Raw genomic sequence first — 21,587 nt, 5'->3', positions numbered from 1 at the left:
TAGGGTTAGGGTTAAAGTTAGGGTTCAGTTACGGGTTAGGGTTAGGGTTGGGTACGGGTTAGGGTACGGGTTAGGGTTAGGGTACTGGTTAGTGTTAGGGTTAGGGTTATGTTATGGGTGAGGGTTTGGGTTAGGTTTAGGGTACTAGTTACGGTTAGGGGTAGGGTTAGGGTACATTTTAGGGTTTGGTTCAGGTTTGGGTTAGGGTTAGGATACGGGTTAGTGTTAGGGTTAGGGTTAGGGTTAGGGTATGGGTTAGGGTTGGTTTAGGGTTAGGGTACTGGTTAGGGTTAAGGTACGGGTTAGTGTACAGGTTAGGGTTATGGTTAGGGTTAGTGTACGGGTTAGTGTTAGGGTTACGTTATGGGTTAGGGTTAGGGTAACGGTTAGGGTTAGGGTTAGGGTACGGTTTAGGGTTAGGGTTAGGGTTAGGTACTGGTGTGATTTAGGGTTAGGGTTAGGGTACGGGTTAGGTTTAGGGTTAGGTTAAGGGGACGGGTTAGGTTACGGGTTAGGGTTAGGGTTAGTGTACGGCTTAGAGTACGGTTTAGGCTTAGGGTAGGGTATGGGTAAGGGTGAGGGTTAGGGTAAGGGAACGGGGTAGGGTTAGGGTTAGGGTAAGGGTTAGGTTTAGGGTACTGGTTAGGGTTAGGGTTAGGGTTAGAGTAGGGTTTAGGTTTAGAGTTAGGGTTAAGTTTACGTTACGGGATAGGGTTAAGGTTATGATTAGGGTGATGTTTAGGAATAGGGTTAGGGTACGGGTAAGGGTTACTCTTAGAGTACGGGTTTGGATACGGGTTAGCGTTAGTGTCAGGGTTAGGATTAGGGTACGGGTTAGCGATAGGGTTAGGGTTAGGGTTAGGTTTAGGGTACGGGTTAGGTTTAGGGTTTGGGTACAGGTTTGGTTTAGGGTTAGGGTAAGGTTACGGGTTAGGGTTAGGGTTAGGGTTAGGTTGAGGGTACGGGTTAGGGTTAAAGTTAGGTTAGGGTTAGGGTACTGGTTAGGGTTAGTTTTAGGGTATGGGTTAGGGTCAGAATAATGGTTAGGGTTAGGGTACGGGATAGGGTTAGGGTACGGGTTAGGGTACGGGTTAGTGTACTGCTTAGAGTTAGGGTTAGGTACTTGTTAGGGTTAGGGTTAGGGTGAGGGTACGTGTTAGGGTTAGGGTTAGGGTTAGGTTTAGGGTAAGGATTAGGGTTAGGGTTAGGGTTAGGTTATGGGTTAGACATAGGGTTAGGCTACGGCTTAGGGTTAGGGTTAGGGTACTGGATAGGGTTAGGGTCAGAATTAGGGAACGGGTTAGGGTTAGGGTTTGCGTAAAGGTACGGATTAGGATTAGGGTTAGGGTACCTGTAAGGGTACTGGTTAGGGTTAGGCTTAGGGTTAGGGTTAGGGTACAGGTTAGGTTTAGATTTTAGTTTAGGGTTAGGGTTTGGATAGGGGTTAGGGATAGTGTTAGGGTTAGGGTTATGGTAGGGGTTAGGGTTAGGGGAGGTTTAGGTTTAGGGCACGCATTAGGGTTAGGGTACGGGTTAGGGTTACAGTTTGGGATAGGGTTAGGGTTAGGGTTATGGTTAGGGTTAGGTTTAGGGTTAGGGTTAGGGTATGGGTTAGGGTTAGGTGACAGGTTATGGAACGGGTTAGGGTTAGGTTTAGGGCACGGGTTAGGGTACGGGTTAGGGTTAGGGTTAGTGTTAGAGTCAGGGTTAGGGCACGGGTTAGGCATAGGTTTAGGGTTAGGGTTAAGTTTACGGTACGGGTTAGTATTCGGGTTAGGGTATGGTTTAGGGTTAGGGTTAGGATAGGGGTACGGGTTAAGGTTAGGGTTAGGTTTAGAGTTAGGTTATGGGTTAGGGTTGAGGTTAGGGTTAGGTTTAGGGTACTGGTTAGGGTTAGGGTACGGTTTAGGGTTAGAGTACGGTTCGGGATAGGGTACGGGTTAGGGTTAGGGTTAGGGTTCGGTTACGAGTTAGGGTTAAGGCTGGGTACGGGTTAGGGTACGGGTTAGGGTACCGGTTAGGGTTAGTGTACAGGTTAGGGTTAGGTTTAGGTTATGTTTCGGGTTACCGTACAGGTTACGGTTAGGGTTAGGGTTAGGTTACAGTTTAGGGTTAGGGTTAGGGTACGGTGTACGGTTCGGGGTAGGGTTAGGGTTAGGGTACTGGTTATGGTTAGGGTTAGAGTTAGGGTACGGGTTAGGGTTAGGGGTAGGTTTAGGGTTAGGGTTAGGGTTAGGGAACGGCTTAGGGTGCGGGTTAGTCTTAGGGTAGGGTAAGGTTTAGGGTTAGGGTTAGGGTAAGGGTTCGGGGTAGGGTTAGGGTTAGGGTTAGGGTACGGGTTAGGGATAGGGTACTGATTAGGGTTAGGGTTATGGTTAGAGTAGGGTTTATGGTTAGGTTTATGGTTAGGTTTAGGGTACGGGTTAGGGTGAAAATTAGTGTTAGGGTTAGGGTTAGGGCTACGGTTAGGGTACAGGAAAGAGTTACTCATAGGGTACGGGTTAGGGTACGGGTTAGGGTTAGTGTTAGGGTTAGGGTTAGGGTACGGGTTAGGGTTAGGGTTAGGGTACTGGTTAAGTTTAGGGTTAGGGTTAGGATACGGGTTAGTGTTAGGGTTTGGGTTAGGGCTAGGGTACGGGTTAGGGTTAGCGTTAGGTTATGGGTTAAGGTTAGGGTTAGGGTTAGGGTACTGGTGAGGGTTAGGGTTAGGGTTAGAGTAGGGTTTAGTTTTAGGGTTAGTGTTAGGTTTAGTGTACGGGTTAGGGTTAAGTTTAGGTTTAGGGTTAGGTTTAGGGCTAGTGTTAGGGTACGGGAAAGGGTTACTCTTAGGGTACGGGTTAGGGTACGGTTTAGGTTTAGGGATAGGGTATGGGTTGGGGTTAGGGTTAGGGTTAGGATTAGAGTACGGGTTATGTTTAGGGTACTGATTACGGTTAGGTTACGGGTTAGGGTTAGGATTAGGGTACGGGTTAGGCATAGGTTTAGGGTTAGGGTAGGTTTAGGGTACGGGTTAGGGTTAGGGTTAGGATACAGTTTCGGGTTAGGGTTAGGGTAAGGTTTAGGATTAGGGTTTGGGTTAGGTTTAGGGTAAGGTTTATGGTACGAGTTAGGGTACGGGTTAGGGTTTAGGTTTAGGGTTAGGGTACGACTTAGGGTTAAGTTTAGGGTTACGGTTAGGGTTAGGGTATGGGTTAGGGTTAGTCTTAGGGTTAGGGTACTGGTTAGGGTTTGGTTTAGTTTTAGGGTTAGGACACGGGTACGTTTAGGGTACTGATTATGGTTAGGTTACGTGTTAGGGATAGGTTTAGGTTTAAGGTTAATGTACGAGTTAGGGTTAGGGCACGGGTTAGGGTTAGGGTACGGTTATGGGTAGCGTTAGGGTACGGGTTAGGGTTATTGTTAGGTTACAGATTAGGGTTAGGGTTAGGGTTAGGGTTAGGGTTAGGGAACGGTTAAGTGTTAGGCTTAGGGTTAGGGTACGGGTTAGGGTTACGGTTTAGGGTACGGGTTAGTCTTAGGGTTAGGTTTAGGGTATGTTTTAGTGTTAGGGTTTGGATTAGGGGACGGGTTAGGGTTAGCGTTAGGGTTAGGGTATTGGTTAGCGTTAGTGTTAGGGTAGGGTTAGGGTACGGGTTAGGTTTAGGGTTAGGGTACGGGTTAGGGTTAGCGTTAGGGTTAGGGTTAGGGACGGGGTAGGGTTAGGGTTAGGTTACGGGTTACGGTTCGGTTTAGGGTTAGGGTACAGTTTAGGTTTAGGTTTAGGGTTAGAGTTATGGTTAGGGTTAGGGAACTGGTTTGGTTTAGGGTTAGGGTAAGGGTTAGGATACAGGTTAGGGTTAGGGTTAGGGTACAGTTTAGGGTTAGGGTTAGCGTTAGGGTACAGGTTAGGGTAAGGGTTAGGGTTAGGGTACGGGTTAGGGTTAGGTTTAGGGTTAGGGTTACGTAGGGTTTAGAGTTAGAGTTAGGTTACGGGTTAGGGTTACTATTAGGTTTAGGGCTAGTGGGCGGTTTAGGTTTATGGTTAGGGTTAGGGTTAGGGTACTGTTTTGGTTAGGGTTAGGGTGAGGGTAAGGTTTAGGGTGAGGGTACAGGTTACGGTTAGGGTTACGGTTAGGGTTACGGTACCGGTTAGCGTTAGGGTTAGGGTAAGGTTACGGTTTAGGATTCGGTTTAGGGTACGGGTTAGGGTTAGGGTTAGGTTACGAGTTAGGGTTAGGGTTAGGGTACGGGTTAGGGTTAGGGGTAGGGTACTGGTTAGGATGAGGGTTAAGTTTAGCGTACGGTATAGGGGTAGGTTTAGTTTTAGTGTTAGGTTTAGGTTACGGTTTAGGGTTAGGATTAGGTTTAGGGTTAGGGTACTGGTTTGGGTTAGAGTCAGGGTTAGGGTTAGGGTCCAGGTTAGGGTTAGGGTTAGGTTTAGGGTTAGGATTAGGGTTACGGTTAGGGTAGGGTTAGGGTTAGGGTTAGTGTTAGGGTTAGGGTTAGCGTTAGGGTACCGGTTAGGGTAACGGTTAGTGTTAGGGTACGGGTTAGGGTTAGGTTTAGGGTTAGGATTAGGGTTAGGGTAGGGTTAGGTTACTGGTTTGTTTTAGGGTTAGGGTAAGGGTTAGGGTACGGGTTAGGGTTAGCGATAGGGTACAGTTTAGGGTAAGGGTTAGTGTTAGGGTATGGGTTAGGTTTAGGTTAAGGTTAGCGTTATGTACGGGTTAGGGTTAGGCTTAGGTTACGGGTTAGGGTTAGGTTTAGGTTTAGGGTAAGGGTGCGGTTTAGGGTTAGGGTTAGGTTTAGGGTTAGGGTACTGGTTTGGTTAGTGTTAGGGTTAGGGATAGGGTTAGGGTTAGGGTTAGGTTTAGGGTTAGCATACAGATTAGGGTTATGGTTATGGTTAGGGTTTTGGTATGGGTTAGCGTTAGGGTTAGGGTAAGATTACGGGTTAGGTTAGGGTTAGGGTTAGGGTACGGGTTAGGTTTAGGGTTAGGGTACTGGTTAGGGTGAGGGTTAGGGTTAGCATACGGTTTAGGGGTAGGTTTAGTTTTAGTGTTAGGTTTAGGGTACGGGTTAGGGTACTGGTTATGGTTAGAGTTAGGATTAAGGTTAGGGTACACGTTAGGGTTAGGTTTAGGTTTAGGATTAGGGTTACTTTACGGTTTAGCGTTAGCATTAGGGTTATGGTACGGGTTACGGTTAGGGTTAGGGTATGGGTTAGAGTATGGGTTAGGGTACTGATTAGGGTTATTTTTAGCGTTAGGGTTAAGTTACGGATTAGGGTTAGGGTACGGTTTAGGGTACGGTTTAGTTTTAGGGTTAGGGTATGGGTTGGGGTTAAGTTTAGGGTTAGGGTTAGGGTATGGGTTAGGTTTAGTGTTAGGGTTAGGGTATGGGTCAGTTTTAGGGTACTGATTACGGTTAGGTTACGGTTTAGGGTTAGGTTTAGGGTTAGGGTTAGGGTACGGTTAGGCATAGGTTTAGGGTTACGGTTAGGTTTAGGGTACGGGTTAGTGTTAGGGATAGGGTACGGGTTAGGGTTAGGGTTAGGGTAAGTGTTAGGATTAGGGTTCGGGTTAGGTTTAGGGTTGGGTTTATGTTACGGGTTAGGGTACGGGTTAGGGTACTGCTTAGGATACGGGTTAGGGTTTAAGGTTAGGGTTAGGGTACGGCTTTTTTTTTTTTTGAAGACTTTATTTATTCATGAGAGAGAGGCAGAGACACAGGCAAAGAGAGAAGCAGGCTCCATGCAGGGAGCCCGACGTGGGACTCGATCCCGGGACTCCAGGATCACTCCCTGCATGGAAGGCAGGCGCTTAACCACTGAGCCACCTAGGGATCTGGTGTGTGTTTATTTAGAAGCTTGCCTTTGAGGCCATAGCTGTGAAGACAAGCTAATAGGCCCTTCCATGCAAAGATGGGCATTTCTGTTTGCTGCCTCTCACTGTATGTGAGAATAGTAGCCACTTAACACTTTCTCCATTTGTTACAGTCCTGTGGGACTCAACAAGCATAACATCCTCCTGGCCAGTGGTGCAGGGAAACCAGTAAGTGTTCCATGGACTGCAGCTGCAAAACTCGGGTAGAAGCTCCTTTCTGGAATATAGGGTTAGGGTTAGGGTTAGTCTTAGGGTTAGGGTTAGGGTACTGCTTAGGGTTTGGTTTAGGTTTAGGGTTAGGAAACGGGTAGGTTTAGGGTACTGATTATGGTTAGGTTACGCGTTAGGGTTAGGTTTAGGGTTAGGGTTAATGTACGGGTTAGGTTTAGGGTACGGGTTAGGGCTAGGATACGGGTTAGGTTAAGGTTAGGGTACGGGTTAGGGTTATTGTTAGGTTACGGATTAGGGTTAGGGTTAGGGTTAGGGTTATGGTACGGTTTAGTGTTAGGGTTAGGGTACAGTTTAGGGTACGGGTTAGTTATAGGGTTAGGTTTAGGATACGGTTTAGTGTTAGGGTTTGGATTAGGGGACGGGTTAGGGTTAGTGTTAGGGTTAGTGTATTGGTTAGGGTTAGGGTTACGGTTAGGGTACCGGTTAGAGTTAGGGTTAGGGTTAGGGTACGGGTTAGGGTTCGGTTTAGGGTTAGGTTTATGGTGAGGGTACGGATTAGGGTTAGGGTTAGGGTACGGTTTAGGTTTAGGTTTAGGGTTAGGTTTAGGTTTAGGATACGAGTTAGGGTACATGTTATGGTTAGGGTTAGTGTACGGCTTAGGGTACGGGTTAGGGTTAGGGTTAGGGTACCTGTGTGGGTTAGGGTTAGGGTTAGGGTACAGTTTAATGTTAGGGTTAGGGTTAGTGTACGGTTTAGGGTTAGGTTTAGGGTACGGTATAGGGTACGGGTTAGTTTTAGGGTTAGGTTTAGGGGACGGTTTAGTGTTTGGGTTTGGATTAGGGGACGGGTTAGGGTTAGGGTTAGTGTACGGTTTAGGGTTAGGTTTAGGGTACGGTACAGGGTACGGGTTAGTTTTAGGGTTAGGTTTAGGGGACGGTTTAGTGTTTGGGTTTGGATTAGGGGACGGGTTAGGGTTAGGTTTAGGGTTAGGTTATTGGTTAGGATTAGGCTTAGGGTATGAGTTAGGGTTAGGGTTAGGGTACGGGTTAGGGTTAGGGTTGTGTTACGGGTTAGGGTTAGGTTTAGGGTTAGATTTATGGTTAGGGTACCGATAAGGGTTAGGGTTAGGGTTAGGGTACTGGTTTGGTTTAGGTTTAGGTTTAGGGTACGGTTTAGGTTTTGGTTTAGGGTTAGGGTTAGGTTTAGGGTACGGGTTAGCTTACTGGTTAGGGTTAGGGTTAGTGTACGGCTTAGGGTACATGTTAGGGTTAGGTTTAGGGTACGGGTTAGGTTTAGGTTTATGGTTGGGTACTGGTTAGGGTTAGGGATAGGGTAGGGGTTAGGGTTAGGGTTAGGGTTAGGGTTAGGTTTAAGGTTAGGGTTACGGTTAAGGTTACGGTACGGGTTAGGGTTACGGTTAGGGTACGGGTTAGGGTATGGGTTAGGATTAGCGTTAGGTTTAGGTTTAGGGTACCGGTTAGGGTTAGGGTTTGGGTACGGGATAGGGATAGGGTTAAGGTAAGGGTACGGTTTAGGGTTAGGGTTAGGGTTAGGGTACTGCTTAGGGTTAGGATTAGGGTACGGGTTAGAGTTAGGGGAAGGTTGAGGTTTAGGGTACAGGTTAGGGTTAGGGTACGGGTTAGGGTTAGGGCTGGGTACGGGTAAGGGTACGGGTTATGTTACGGGTTGTGTTTAGTTTACGGGTTCGGGTTAGGGTTAGGGTTAGGGATTGTTTAGGGTTGGCGTGAGGGTACGGAAGGTTTAGGGTTAGGGTTAGGGATAGGGTTAGGGTATGGGTTACGGTACAGTGTAGGGTTAGGTTTATGGTTAGGGTTAGGTTACGTGTTAGGGTTAGGGTTAGGTTACGTGTTACTCTATGGGTTAAGGTTAGGGTTAGGGTACTGGTTCGGGTTAGGTTTAGGGTTAGGGTTAGGGTTTGGATAAGGGTTAGGGTTAGGGTTAGAGTTAGGGTACTGGTTTGGGTTAGTGTTATGGTTAGATACGGGTTAGTGTTAGATTTAGGGTTCGGGTTAGGGTACGGGTTAGGGTAATGGTTAGGGTTCGGTTACGGGTTAGGGTTAGGTTTAGGTTTAGGGTTAGGGTTAGGGTACGGTTTAGGGTTAAGGTTAGGGTTAGGGTTAGGGTACTGGTTTGGTTTAGGTTTAGGGTTAGGCACGGGTTAGGTCTCGGGTTAGGGTTAGGGTTAGGTTTAGGGTACGGGTTAGGGTACGGGTTAGGGTTAGGGATCGGGATAGGGTATGGGTTAGGTTTAGGGTTCGGGTACGGGTTACGGTACGGGTAAGGGTTAGGTAGGGTACTGGGTTGGGTGAGGGTTAGGGTGAGGGTACGGGTTAGGGTTAAGGTTAGGGTTAGGTTACGGGTTAGGGTTAGGGTGAGGGTAGGGTACGGGTAAGGATTAGGGTTACGTTAGGGTACTGGATAGTGTTAGGTTTAGGGTTAGGGTTAGGGTACAAGTTAGGGTTAGGTTTAGGTTTAGGATTAGGGTTAGGATACGGGTTAGGGTTAGGGTTAGGGTTAGAGTTAGGTTTAGGGAACGGGTTAGGGTTAGGTTTAGGGTTAGTGTACTGGTTAGGTTTAGGGTTAGGGTTAGGCTATGGGTTAGGATTAGAGTTAGGGTTAGGATACGGGTTAGTGTTAGTGTTAGGGTTAGGGTTAGGTTGAGGGTTAGAATACGGGTTACGGTACGGGTCAGCCTACGGGTTAGGGTACGGGTTAGGGTTAGGGTTAAGGTTTGGGTTAGGGTACCAGTTAGGCGTAATGTTAGGGTTAGGGTTAGTTTTAGGGTACAGGTAAGGGTTGGTGTTAGGGTAAGGTTTAGTGTTAGAGTTAAGGTAGTGGGACGGTTTAGGGTTAGGGTGAGGGTTAGGATTAGGGTTAGGGTACGGTTGAGGGTGCGGGTTTGGGTTAGGTTTGGGTACGGGTTAGGGTTAGTGTATGGGAAAGGGTTAGGTTTAGGGTTAGGGTTAGGGTTAAGGTTAGGGTTAGGGAACGGGTTAGGTTTAGGGTGATGGTTAGTGAACGGGTTAGGATTAGGGTTAGGGTTAGGGTACTGGTTTGGTTTAGGGTTAGGGTTAGGGTACGCGTTAGGTTTAGGTTTAGGGTTAGTGTTAGGTATAGGGTACGGGTTAGGGTACGGCTTAGGGTTAGTGTTAGTGTACGGCTTAGGGAACTGGTTAGGGTTAGGTTCAGGGTACTCTTTAGGGTTAGTGTTAGGGTAAGTGTACGGGTAAAGCTTAAGGTAAGGCTACGGTTTAGGGTTAGGGTTAGTGTTAGGTTTAGGGTACTGGTTATGGTTAGGGTTAGGGTAGGGTTTAGGGTAAGGTTTAGGTTTAGGTTTCAGTACAGTTTAGGCTTAGGTCTAGGGTTAGGTAACAGGTTATGGTTGGGGTTAGGGAACGGGTTAGGGTTAGGGTTAGGGTTAGGTTACGGGTTAGGGTAAGGGTAGGGTACGGGTACGGGTACGGGTTAGGGTTCGGGTTAGGGTTAGGGCACGGGATAGGGTTAGGGTGAATGTCCGGGTTAGCAGTAGGGTTAGGGTTAGGGTTAGGTTACGGCTTAGGGTAAGGGTTAGCGTTAGGGTTAGTGAACGGGTTATGGTTAGGGTTAGGGTACTGGTTAGGGTTAGGGTTAGGTTACTGGTTAGAGTTAGTGTAAGGGTTAGGGTTTGGGTACTTGTTAGGGTTAGGTTACGGCTTAGGGTAAGGGTGAGGGAACGGGTTAGGTTTAGGTTTAGGGTTAGGATTAGGGTACTGGTTAGGGTTAGGGTTAGGGTACTGGTTAGGGTTAGGGTTAGGGTAAGGTTGAGGGTGAGGGTTAGGTTTAGGTTTAGGTTTAGAGTATGGGTTAGGGTTAGGGTAAGGGTTAGGTTACGTGTTAGGTTTAGGGTTAGGATGGGTTACGGTACTGGTTAAGGTTAGGGTTAGGGTTAGGTACGGGTTAGGGTTAGGTTTAGGGTTAGGGTACAGGTTCCGGGACGGGTGAGGGTTAGGGTTAGGGTTTTGGTTAGGGTTAGGGTTAGGGTACGGATTAGGTTTAGGATTAAGGTTAGGGTTAGGGTTAGGGTACTGGTTAGGGTTAGGGTTAGGATTAGGGCTCAGGTTTAGGGATAGGGTACTGTTTGGGGTTATGGATAGGGTTAGGGTTAGGATACTGGTTACGGTTAGGGTTAGGGTTAGGGTGAGGGTACGGGTTACGGTTAGGTTTAGGGTTAGGGTACTGGTTAGGGTTAGGGTTAGGGTACTCATTAGGGTTAGGGTTAGCGTTAGGGTACTGGTTAAGTTTAGGGTTAGGGTACGGGTTAGGTTTAGGTTACGGTTTGGGTTTACGGTTAGGGTTAGGGACGGGTTAGGGTTAGAGTGAGGTTACGTGTTAGGGTTCGGTTTAGGGTTAGGGTAAAGTTTAGAGTTAGGGCTAGGGTTAGGGTTAGGGTACTGGTTTGGTTTAGGGTTAGGGTAAGGGGACGCGTTAGGGTTAGGGTTAGGGTACGGTTTAGGGTTAGCGTTAGGTTTAGGGTTAGGGTACTGGTTAGGGTTAGGGTTGGGGTTAGGGTAGGAGTTAAGTTTAGGTTTAGGGTTAGGTTTAGGGTACGGGTTAGGGTTAACATTAGGGTTAAGGTTAGGTTTAGGATTAGCGTTAGGGTACGGGTTAGGGTTATGGTTAGGGTACCGGTTAGTTTACGGGTTAGGGTTAGTTTTAGGGTTAGGGTTAGGCTACGGGTTAGCAATAGGGTTAGGGTTAAGGTTAGGTTTAGTGTACGAGATAGGGTAGGGGTTAGGGTTAGGGTTAGGGTATTGGTTAGGGTTAGGGTTAGGGTATGGGTTAGGGTTAGGGTGAGTGGACGGGTTAGCAGTAGTGTTAGGGTTAGGGATAGGTTACGGGTTAGGTTTAGGGCTGGGTACAGGTTAGGGTAAGGTTTAGGGTACGGGGTAGGGTTAGGGTTTGGGTTAGGGTATGGGTTAGGGTTATGGTACGGGTTAGGTTTAGGGTTAGGGATAGGGTACGGGTTAGGGTTAGGGTTAGGGTACGGGTGAGGGTGATGTTTAGGGTTAGTGTTAGGGTACGGCTTAGTGTACGGTTTACGGCTATGGTACGGGTTAGGTTTAGGGTTAAGGTTAGGGTACAGGTTAGTGTTAGGGTTAGGGTGAGGGTTAGGGTACGGTGGAGGGTGAGGGTTAGGGTTAGGGTTTGGGTACGCGTTACGGTACTGATTAGGGTTAGGTTTAGGGTTCGGTTACAGGTAGGGTTAGGGTTAGGGTACGGGTTAGGGTTAGGGTACAGATTAGGGTTAGGGTTAGGGTTAGGGTACGGGTTAGGATTTGGGTTAGGGTTAGTGTTATGGTACTAGTTAGGGTTAGGGTTAGGGTTACTTTAGGGTACAGGTTAGGGTTAGGTTTAGGGTTAGGTTTAGGGTTAGGATACGGATTGGGTTTAGGGTTGGGTTAGGGTACGGGTTAGGGTTAGGGATAGTGATAGGGTACTGGTTAGGGATAGGGTTAGGGTTAGGGTATGGGTTAGGTTTAAGGTTAGGGTTAGGGTCAGGGTTAGCGTTAGGGTATGGGTTAGGGTTACGGTTAGGGTAAGGGTTAGGGACGGGTTAGTGTTAGGGTTAGGGTTGCGGTACAAGTTAGCAATACGGTTAGGGCTAGGGTTAAGTTTATTGTACGGGTTAGGGTTAGTGTTAGGGTTAGCGTACGGGTTAGGGTTTGGTTTAGGGTAAGGGTACGGGTTATGGTTAGCTTTAGGGTTATGGTTAGGGTACCTGATAGGGTTAAGTTTAGGGTTAGGGTTAGGGTTAGTGTACTGGTTAGGGTTAGGGTTAGGGTACAGGTTAGGTTTGGATTAATGGTTAGGGTTAGGGTTCTGGTAAGGGTTAGGGTACGGTTTAGGGTTAGGGTTAGGGTATGGGTTAGGGTACGGATTAGGGGACTGATTAGTTTTAGGGTTAGCGTTAGGTTTAAGTTACGGATAGGGTTAGGGTACAGATTCGGGTACGGTTTAGGGTTAGGGTTAGGATATGGGTTGGGGTTAGGGTTAGGGATAGGGTCATGGTATGGTTTAGGTTTAGGGTTAGCGTTATGGTACGGGTTAGGTTTAGGGTACTGATTACGGTTAGGTTACGGGTTAGGGTTAGGTTTAGGGTTAGGGTTAGGGTACGGGTTAGGGATAGGTTTAGGGTTATGGTTAGGTTGTGGGTACGGGTTAGAGTTAGGGTTAGGGTACGGGTTAGGTTTAGGGTTAAGGTAAGGGTTAGGATTAGGGTACGGGTTGGGTTTAGGGTTAGGTTTATGGTACGGGTTAGGGTCCGGGTTAGGATAAAGGTTAGGGTACGGGTTAGGTTTTAGGGTTAGTGTTAGGGAAAGGGTTAGTGTTGGGGATAGGTTAGGGTATGGGTTAGGGCTAGGGTTAGGGTTAGGGTTAGGGTACGGCTTAGGGTTAGGGTTAGGGTTAGGGTTAGGTTTTGGGTACTGTTTAGGGATGGGTTATGGGTTAGGCTTTGGGTTAGTGTTAGGTTTAGGGTTAGGGTACGGCTTAGGGTTAGGGTTAGGGTTAGGGCACGGATTAGGGTACGGTTTAGGGTTAGGGTACGGGTAAGTGTTAGGGTTTGGTTAGGGTACCGGTTAGTGTACAAATTAGGGTTAGGGTTAGGGTACGGGTTACGGTTAGGTTTAGACTTAGGGTTAGATTAAGTGTTAGGGATAGGGTACGGGTTAGGTTACGGGTTAGGGTTAGGGTTAGGATACGGGTTATGGTAGGGGTTAGGGTACGGATTAGGGTTAGGGTTAAGTTACGGTTTAGGGTAGGGTACGGGTTAGTGTATGGTTTAGGGTTAGAGTTAGGGTACGGGTTGGGTTTAGGGTTAGGGTTAGGGTTAGGGTATGGGTTAGGGTTAGTGTTAGGGTTAGAGTTAGGGTACTGGTTAGGGTTTGGTTTAGGGTTAGAGCTAGGACACGGGTTAGGTTTAGGGTACTGATTACGGTTAGGTTACGGTTTAGGGTTAGGGTTAGGGTTAGGGTATGGGTTAGGGTTAGGGTACCTGTTAGGGTTAGGGTACGGGTTAGGGTTAGTATTAGTTTACGGATTCGGGTTAGGGTTAGGGTTAGGTACGGTTTAGTTTTAGGGTTAGGGTTATCGTACAGGTTAGGGTTAGGGTACGGTTTAGTGTTAGGGTTAGGATTAGGGTATGGGATAGGGTTGGTTAGGTTTAGGGTACGGGTTAGGGTTATGGTTAGGGTACGTGGTAGGGTACGGGTTAGTGTTAGGGTTAGGGTTAGGGTACTGGTTAGGTTTAGGGTACAGGTTAGGGTTAGGGTTAGGTTTAGTGTACAGTTTAGGGTTAGGGTTAGGGTTAGCATACGGGTTAGTGTCAGGTTTAGGCATAGGGTGAGGGTATGTGTTAGGGTACGGGTTAGGGTTAGGGTTACGGTTAGGGTACGGTTTAGGTTTAGGGATAGGTTTAGGGTTAGGGTACAGGTTACGGTACGGGTTAGGGTGTGGGTTAGGGCTGGGTACGGGTTAGGGTTAGGGTACGGATTAGGGTTAGGTTTAGGGTTAGGTTTGGGTTACGGGTTAGTGTTCGGTTTATTCTTAGTTTTAGGATTAGGGTTTGTGTTAGGTTTATGGTTAGGGTAGGAGTTAGGGTTAGTGTTAGGGTTAGGGTTAGGTTACTGGTTAAGTTTAGGTTTTGGTTAGGGTTTGGGAATGGGTTAGGGTTAGGGTTAGGGTACGGGTTAGTGTTAGGTTACATGTTAGGGTTAGATTTAGGGTACGGATTAGGGTTAGGGTTAGGTTACTGGTTAAGGTTAGGGTTAGGGTTAGGGTTTGGGTACGGGTTAGGGTTAGGGTTACGTTTAGGGTACGGGTTAGCGTTTGATTAGCATTAGGTTACGGGTTAGGTTAGGTTTGGTTACGGATTAGGGTTAGGGTTAGGTTACTGGTTAGGGTTAGAGTTAGGGTTAGCGTTAGGGTACATGTTAGTGTTAGGGTTAGGGTACTGGTTAGGGTGAGAGTGAGGTTTACGGTACGGGTAAGGGTTAGGGTTAGGGTTAGGGTTAGTGTAGGTTTAGGGTCAGGTTAGGGTTGGGGTTAGGGTTATGGTACGGGTTAGGTGTGGGTTTAGGGTAGGAGTTAGGGCACGGGTTATGGTACTGATTAGGGTTAGGGTTAGCGTCAGTGTTAAGTTATGGATTAGGGTTACGTTATGGGTTAAGGTACGGGTTAGGTTTAGGGTTAGGGTATGGTTTGGGGTTAGGGATAGGTTTAGGGTTAGGGTATGGGTTAGAGGTAGGGTTAGGGTTAGGGTACTGGTTAGGGCTAGGGTTAGGGTTATGGTACGGGTTAGCTTTAGGGTTAGGATTAGATTTAGGGTTAAGATTAGGTTACGGGTTAGGGTTATGGTTAGGGTTAGGGTACGGGTTAGGGTTAGGGTTAGGGTAGGGTACGGTTTAGTGTTAGGATTAGGGTTAGGGTTAGGGTTAGGGTACGGGTTAGGTTGGGGGTTAGGGTTATGGTACGGGTTAGGGTTAGGATTAGGGTAGGGGTTAGGGCACGGGTTATGGTACAGATTAGGGTTAGGGTTAGCCTTAGTGTTAAGTTATGGATTAGGGTTAAGTTACGGGTTAGGGTATGGGTTAGGTTTAGGGTTAGGGTATGGTTAGGGGTTAGGGTTAGGGTTTGGTTTTGGGTATGGGTTAGAGGTAGGGTTAGGGTAAGGGTACTGGTTTGGGTTAGGGTTACGGTAAGTGTTAGGGTTAGGGTTAGGTTTAGGGTCATGTTACGGGTTAGCTTTAGGGTTAGGGTTAGTTTTAGGGTTAGGATTAGGGCACGAGTTAGGGTTTCGGTTAGGGTTAGGTTTAGGGTACGGGTTAGGGTTAGGGTTAGGGTAGGGTACGGTTTGGGGTTAGGGTTAGGGTTAAGGTACGGGTTAGGGTTAGGTTGAGGGTACAGGTTAGGGATAGGTTTAGGGTTAGGGTACGGGTTAGGGTTAGAGTTAGGGTTAGAGATAGGGTACGGGTTGGGGATAGGTTTAGGTTACACGTTAGCGTTAGTTTTAGGTTTAGGGTTAGGATAAGGGTACAGTTTACAGTTGGGTTTAGGGTTATGTTATGGGTTATGGTACGGGTAAGGTACGGGTTACGGTACTGGTTAGGGTACGGGTTAGGGTTTAGGGTTAGGGTTATGGAAAAGGTTAGGGTTAGGGTTAGGGTACGGGTTAGGGTTAGGGTACTGGTTAGGTTTAGGGTTAGGGCTAGGGTACGGGTTAGGGTTGGGTTAGGTTTAGGGTTAGGGTAGGGTTAGGGTACGGGTTAGCGTACGGGTTACGGATAGGGTTAATATTAGTGTTAGGGTTAGGGTATGGGTTTGGGTTTGGGTTAGGTTTAGGGAACGGGTTAAGGTTAGGGTTAGGGTTAGGGTACGGGTTAGGGTTTGGGTTAGGGTTAGGTTTAGGGTTAGGTTATGGGTTAGGCTTAATGTTAGGATAGCGTTAGGGTACGGGTTAGGGTTAGGGTCAGGGTACTTTTTAGGGTTATGGTTATTTTACGGGTTAAGGTTAGTGTAAGGGTTAGGGATAGGGTACGGGTTATGGTTAGAGGACGGCTTACGGTTAGGGTGAGGGTACGTTTTAGGTTTAGTGTTAGGGTTAGGGTGAGGGTACGGGTTAGGTTTAGGGTGAGGGTACGGTTTAGGGTATGGGTTAGGGTTAGGGATAGGGTACTGATTAGGTTTAGGGATAGGGTTAGGGGACGTGTTAGGGTTAGTGTTAGGTTTAGGGTTAGGGTTAGCGTACGGGTATGGGTTAGGGTTAGGGTTAGGTTACGGGTTAGGGTTACGGTTAGGGTACGGGTTAGGGTACGGGTTATGAATGGGGTTAGGGTTAGGGTTAGGGTACTGTTTAGGGTTACGGTTATGGTTATGGTTAGGGTTAGGGTTAGGATACGGTTTAGGGTTAGGTTTAGGGGTAGGGTTATGGTACGTGTTAGGCTAAGGGATAGGGTTAGGGTACTGTTTAGGGTTATAGTTAGGGTTAGGATACGGTTTAGGGTTAGGGTTAGGTTTACGGTTACATTTAGGGTTAGGGTTAGGGTACGGGTTACGGTACGGGTTAGGGTTAGGTTTAGGGTACTGCTTAGGGTTAGGGTTAGGGTTAGGTTACGGGTTAGGTTAAGGTTAGGGTACCGGTTAGGGTTAGGGTTAGTGTTAGGTTAGTTTAGGGATTGGGTTAGGGTGGATACGGGTTAGGGTTAGGGTTAGGTTTTGGGTTAGGGTACTCGTTTGGGTTAGGATTAGGGTTAGTGTATGGTTTAGGTTTAGGGTTAGGATTAGGGTTAGGTTTATGGTATTGCTTAGGGATACGGTTAAGTTTAGGATTAGGGTTAGGGTAGGGTTAGGGTTAGAGTTAGGGTTTAGGGTTAGGGTTAGAGTAGGGTGTGGGTACCGGTTAGGTTTAGGGTTAGGGTTAGGTTTAGGGTATGGGTTAGGATACGGGTTAGGGTGAGGGTTAGGTTTAGGGTTCGGGTTAGGGTATGGGTTAGGGTTAGTTTTAAGGTACTGGTTAAGGGACGGGTTAGGGTTAGGGTTAGGGTTAGGATACAGGTTAGGGAATGGGTTAGGGTTAGGGATAGGGTATGGGTTAGGGTACGGGTTAGGGTACGGGTTAGGGTTAGGGTTAGGGTGACGGAACGGGTTAGGGTACGGGTTAGGGTTAGGGTTAGGGTATGGGTTACGGTTAGGGTACGGGTTAGGGTTAGGGTTAGGGTAGGGTACGGGTTAGGGTACAGGATAGGGTAGGGTTAGGGTGAGGATAAGGGTTAGGGTTAGGGTTAGGGTGAGGGTATGGGTTAGGGTTATGGTTAGGGTTAGGGTACAGGTTAGGGTTAGGGTTAGGGTACGGGTTAGGGTTAGGGTTAGGGTACGGGTTAGGGTTAGGGTACGGGTTAGGGTTAGGGTACGGGTTAGGGTTAGGGTTAGGGTACGGGTTAGGGTTAGGGTACGGGTTAGGAGTTAGGGTACGGGTTAGGGTTAGGGTTAAGGTACCGGTTAGGGTTAGGGTTAGGGTACGGGTTAGGGTACGGGTTAGGGTTAGGGTACGGGTTAGGGTTAGGGTTAGGGTACGGGTTAGGGGTTAGGGTTAGGGTTAGGGTTAGGGTTAGGGTTAGGGGTTAGGTTTAGGGTTAGGGTTAGGGTTAGGGTTAGGGGTTAGGGTTAGGTTTAGGGTACGGGTTACAGTACTGGTTAGGGTTAGGGTTAGGGTTAGGTTACGGGTTAGGGTTAGGTTTAGGGTATGGTGTATGGTACGGGTTAGGATTAGTTTTAGGGTACTGCTTAGGGTTAGGTTAGGGTTAGGGTACGGATTAGGTTTAGGGTTAGGGTTATAGTACGGTTTAGGTTAGGATTAGGTTTAGGGTTAGGTTTAGGGTACTGGTAAGCGTTAGAGTTAGGGTATGGTTTAGGTGCGGGTAGTGTATGGGTTAGGGTTAGGGTTATGGTACAGGTTACGGTACGGGATAGGGTATGGGTTAGTGTACGGATTAGGGTTAGTGTTATGGTACGGGTTACGGTTCGTTTTAGAGTTAGAGTTAGGTTAAGGGTAGGATTAGGGTACTGGTTAGGGTTAGGGTTAGGGTACGGGTTAGGGTAGGGTTTAGGGTATGGATTAGGGTTAGCGTTAGGGTTAGGGTTAGGGTTAAGTTACAGTTTAGCGTAGGGTACGGGTTAGCTTACGGTTTAGGGTTAGGGTTAGGGTACGGGGTCGGTTTAGGGTTAGGGTTAGGGTTAGGGTATGGGTCAGGGTTAGTGTTAGATTTAGGGTTAGGGTACTGGTTAGGATTTGGTTTAGGGTTAGGGTTAGGAAACGGGTTAGGTTTAGGTTACTGATTACGGTTAGGTTACGGGTTAGGGTTAGGCTTAGTGTTAGGGTTAGGTTTAGAGTACGGGTTAGGGTTAGGTTACGGGTTAGGGTTAGGGTACGGGTTAAGGTTAGGTTTCGGGTTAGGGTTACTCTTAGGTTACGGATTAGGGTTAGTGTTAGGGTTAGGGTTAGGGTTAGGGTACTGGTTAGGGTAAGTGTTAGGGATAGGATACGGGTTAGTTGTATGGTTAGGTTTAGTGTTAGGGTTAGTGTACGGGATAGGGTTAGGTTTAGGGTTGGGTACTGGTTAGGGATAGGTTTAGGGTTAGTGTTAGGTTTATGGTACGTGTTAGGGTGAGGGTTAGGGTACGTGTTAGGTTTTAGGGTTATTGTTAGGAAAAGGGTAGGGTTGGGGTTAGGGTTAGGGTACGTTTTAGAGTTAGGGTTAGGGTTAGGGTACGACTTATGGTTAGGGTTAGGGTTAGGGTTAGGATTAGGGTACGGTGTAGGGATGGGTTACGGGTTAGGGTTTGGGTTAGTGTTAGGTTTAGGGTTAGAGTACGGGTTAGGGTTAGTGTTAGGGTTAGGGTTAGGGTTAGGGTTAGGGTTAGGGTTAGGGTTAGGGAACGGGTAAGTGTTAGGGGTAGCTTTAGGGTAGAGGTAGGTTACGTGTTAGGGTTAGGGTTAGGGTCCAGCTTATGGTTAGGGTTAGGGTTAGGGTACGGGTTAGGGTACCGTTTAGGGTAGGTGTTAGTGTACGGGTTAAGGTTAGGGTTAGGGTACGGGTTACAGTACGGGTTAGGGTACGGGTTAGTGTACGGATTAGGGTTAGGATTAGCTGACAGGTTATGGTTAGGTTTAGAGTTAGGGTTAGGTTCAGGGTTAGGGTAGGGTACGGGTTAGGGTACGGGTTAGGGTTCGGGTAAGGGTACGGGTTAGGGTACGGATTAGGGTTAGGTTTAGGGTTAGGGTTAAGTTATGCTTTAGGGTAGGGTACGGGTTAGCGTATGGTTTAGGGGTAGGGTTAGGGTACTGGTTGGGTTTAGTTTTAGGGTTAGGGTTAGGGTGTGGGTTAGGGTTAGGTTTAGGGTTAGGGTTAGGGAATGGTTTAGGTTTAATGTTTTGGTTAGGATACGGGTTAGGTTTAGTGTACTAATTACGGTTAGGTTACGGGTTAGGGTTTGGGTTAGGTTAAGGTTAGGGTACGGGTTAGGCATAGGTTTAGGGTTAGGGTTAGGGTAAGGGTTAGGTTTAGGGTTAGGTTTATGGTACGGGTTAGGGTAGCAGTTAGGGTACTGGTTAGGGTACGGGTTAGGGTTTAGGGTTTGTGTTAGGGAAGCGTGAGGGTTGGGGTTAGGGTTAGGGTATGGTTTAGGGTACCTTTTAGGGTTAGGGTTAGGGTATGGCGTAGGATTAGGGTGAGGGTTAGCGTTCGGGTACGGTTTCGGGATGGGTTACGGGTTAGTGTTTGGGTTAGTGTTAGGTATAGGGATAGGGTACGGGTTAGGGATTGTGTTAGGGTTAGGATTAGGGTTAGGGTAAGGGTAAGGGTTGGGGGTAGCGTTAGGGTACGGGTTCAGGTTAGGGTACAGCTTAGGGTTAGGGTTATGGTGAGGGTACGGGTTAGGGTACGGTTTAGGGTACGGGTTAGTGTATGGGTTAGGGTTAGGGTTAGGGTACAGGTTATGGTAAGTGTTAGGGTATGGGTTAGTGTTCAGATTATGGTTAGGGTTAGGGTATGGGTTACGGTTAGGTTTAGAGTTAGTGTTAGGTTAAGGGTACGGGTTAGGGTACAGGTTAGGGTACGGGTTAGGGTTAGTGTTAGGTACGGCTTAGGGTACGGGATAGGGTTAGGGTTAGGGTACGGGTGTGGGTTAGGTTTATGGTAAGGGTACGTGTTAGGGTTAGGTTTAGGGTACAGGTTGGGTTTAGGGTTAGGGTTAGGGTAGGGGTTAGGGTTAGGGTTAGGATTATGTTTAGGGTACTGGTTAGGGTTACCTTTAGGGTATGTGTTAGTGTTAGGGTTAGGGTATGGGTTAAGGTTAGAGAAAGGTTTAGGGTTAGGGAACAGATTAGGGTTAGGGTACAGGTTAGGGTTAGTGCTGGGTACGGGTTAGGGTACGGGTTAGGGTATGGGTAAGGGTTAGGGTACGGCTTAGGGTTAGGGTGTGGGTACGGGTTAGGTTTAGGGTACGGCTTAGGGTAATGGTGAGGGTACGAATTAGGTTTAGGGTTAGGGTTAGGCTTAGGGTACTGGTTAGGGCTAGGGTTAGAGTACGGTTTAGGGAACGGGTTAATGTTAGGGTTAGGGTTAGGGTACTTGTTAGGGTTAGGATTAGGATTAGGGTACGGGTTAGGTTTAGGGTTAGGGCTGGCTACGGGATAGGGTTAGGGAACAGGTTCGGGATAGGTTTAGGGTTAGGTTTAGGGTACAGGTTAGTGATCGGGTTATGGTTAGGTTTAAGTTTAGGGTTAGGATTAGGTTTAGTGTTAGAGTACGATTTAGGGTTAGGGTTAGTTTTAGGGTTAGGGTACTGGTTAGGGTTAGGTTTAGGGTTAGGTTTCGGGTTAGGGTAGAGTTAGGGTTAGAGGTACGGAACGGGTTAGCGTTAGGGTTAGGTTTAGGTTACCGGTTAGGGTTAGGATTAGGGTTAGCATACGGTTTAGGGTTAGGGTTAGGTTTAGGGTTAGGGTTAGGGTTAGGGTTAGGGTACTGGTTAGCGTGACGGTTATTGTTAGGGCCCGCTTTAGGGGTAGGGTTACGTTTAGTGTTAAGTTTAGGGTACGGGTTAGGGTTAGGTTAGGTTTAGGTTTAGGGTACTGGTTAGGGTTAGAGTTAGGGTTAGTGTTAGGGTACAGGTTACAGTTAGGTTTACGGTTAGGGTTAGGGTTAGGGTTACGGTATGGGTTAGCATTAGGTTTAGGGTTATGGTACGGTATAGGGTTAGGGTTAGGGTTAGGGTATGGGTTAGGGTACGGGTTAGGGGACTGATTACGGTTAGGGTTAGAGTTAGGGTTATATTATGGATTAGGGTTAGGGTACGGGTTAGGGTACGATTAAGGGTTAGGGTTAGGGTATGGGTTAGGTTTAGGGTTAGGGTTAGGGTTAGGGTATGTGTTAGGTTTAGGGTTAGGGTTAGGGTACGGGTTAGGTTTAGGGTACTGATTACGGTTAGGTTACGGGTTAGGGTTTGGTCTAGGGTTAGGGTTAGGGTATGGGTTAGGCGTAGGTTTAGGGTTATGATTAGGTTTAGGGTACGGGTTAGCGTTAGGGTTAGGGTACGGGTTAGGTTTAGGGTAATGGTTAGTGTTAGGGAAAGGGTTAGGGTTGGGGTTAGGGTTAGGGTACGGGTTAGGGTTACGGTTAGGGGTAGGGTTAGGGTTAGGGTACGGCTTAGGGTTAGGGTTAGGGTTAGAGGTAGGGTTAGGGTTAGAGTTAGGGTTAGGTTTGGGTACGGGTTAGGGTTAGGGTATGGGTTAGGGGTAGGTTTATTGTTAGGGTTAGGGTAGGGTACTGTTCAGGGTGAGGGTTAGGTTACTGCTTTGGTTTAGGGTTAGGGTTAGGGTACAGGTTAGGTTTAGTGTTAGGGTTAGGGTTAGGTTTAGGGAATGGGTTAGGGAACGGGTCAGGGATAGGGTTAGTGTACGGCTTAGGGTACGGGTTAGGGTTAAGTTTAGGGTACGG

This window comes from Vulpes vulpes, chromosome 16 (assembly GCF_048418805.1).
Source record: "Vulpes vulpes isolate BD-2025 chromosome 16, VulVul3, whole genome shotgun sequence".
NCBI classification, from domain to species: domain Eukaryota; kingdom Metazoa; phylum Chordata; class Mammalia; order Carnivora; family Canidae; genus Vulpes; species Vulpes vulpes.
Note: the sequence above shows the minus strand (reverse complement) of the source record.